This window comes from Dama dama, chromosome 32 (genome assembly GCF_033118175.1).
Source record: "Dama dama isolate Ldn47 chromosome 32, ASM3311817v1, whole genome shotgun sequence".
Taxonomy (NCBI): Eukaryota; Metazoa; Chordata; class Mammalia; order Artiodactyla; family Cervidae; genus Dama; species Dama dama.
Window position 1 is genome coordinate 16,529,810 of NC_083712.1, and position 1,082 is coordinate 16,530,891.

At 37.4% G+C, this 1,082-nt stretch overlaps 1 non-coding gene across 1 annotated transcript; it reads right to left on the reverse strand.

The window, feature by feature from the left end:
• Positions 1-279: 279 nt before the first annotated feature.
• On the reverse strand, positions 280-386 carry LOC133050691 (U6 spliceosomal RNA). Its single transcript, XR_009691671.1, has one exon. It is a non-coding gene; the product is annotated as a U6 spliceosomal RNA (small nuclear RNA).
• Between the last annotated feature and the right edge of the window lie 696 nt (positions 387-1,082).

The window sequence follows — 1,082 nt, forward strand, 5'->3', positions numbered from 1 at the left end:
ACAACACTAATATATATGTATTAATAGATGATATTTTTTTTCTATTTCTGACTTATTTCACTCTGTGTAACAGGCTCAAGTTTCATCCATCTCATTAGAACTGAATCAAATGTGTTTCTTTTTATGGCTGAGTAATATTCCATTGTATGTATATGTGTGTGTATATATACACACACACCACATCTTCTTTATCCATTCCTCTGTCCATGGATATCTACATTGTTTCCATGTCCTGGTTATCGTAAACAGTACTGCAATGAACATTGGGGTACATATGTCAAAAATGTGAAATGCTTCACAAATTTGTGTGTTATTCGTATGCAGGAGCCAGGCTAATCCTTTCTGTATCATTCCAATTTTATTATATGTGCTGGCAAAGTGAGCATCCTCTGATACATTTTAAATAGCACTTCCTCAGCCAGGTTTTTTCTATGCTGTACTTAACCATCAATTCTTGATGCTTTTGAACTGTGGTGCTGGAGAAGACTCTTGAGAGTCCCATGGACTGCAAGAAGATCCAACCAGCCCATCCTAAAGGAAATAAGTCCTGAATATTCATTGGAAGGACTGATGCTGAAGCTGAAACTCCAATAGTTTGGCCATCTGATGCAAAGAGCTGACTCATTTGAAAAGACCTTGATGCTGGGAAAGATTGATGGCAGGAGGAGAAGGGGACGACAGAGGATGAGATGGTTGGATGGCATCACCAACTCAATGGATGTGAGTTTGAGTAAACTCCGGGGGTTGGTGATGGACAGGAAGGCCTGGCGTGCTGCAGTCCATGGGGTCGCAAAGAGTTGGACAAAACTTAGCATCTGAACTGTCTGTGTAACTGTCCTTAACCAAACATAAAGTTTATTTCTTTTCTAAAATCCTGTACTTTAGGCTTACATAATTTATAGTTTAATAGTAATTGGTTTATTTAGATTTTAAACACATCAAAAGCAAAATTGGTTTATTTTTCATGACTGTATACCTGGCACCTACCTAATCAACTTCTTAATGGTAGAACCAAGGTATAAGTCTTTCTCTATCCATTGATAATGTTTAATATAATGGACTAGAGAAAAAGTGAATGGACT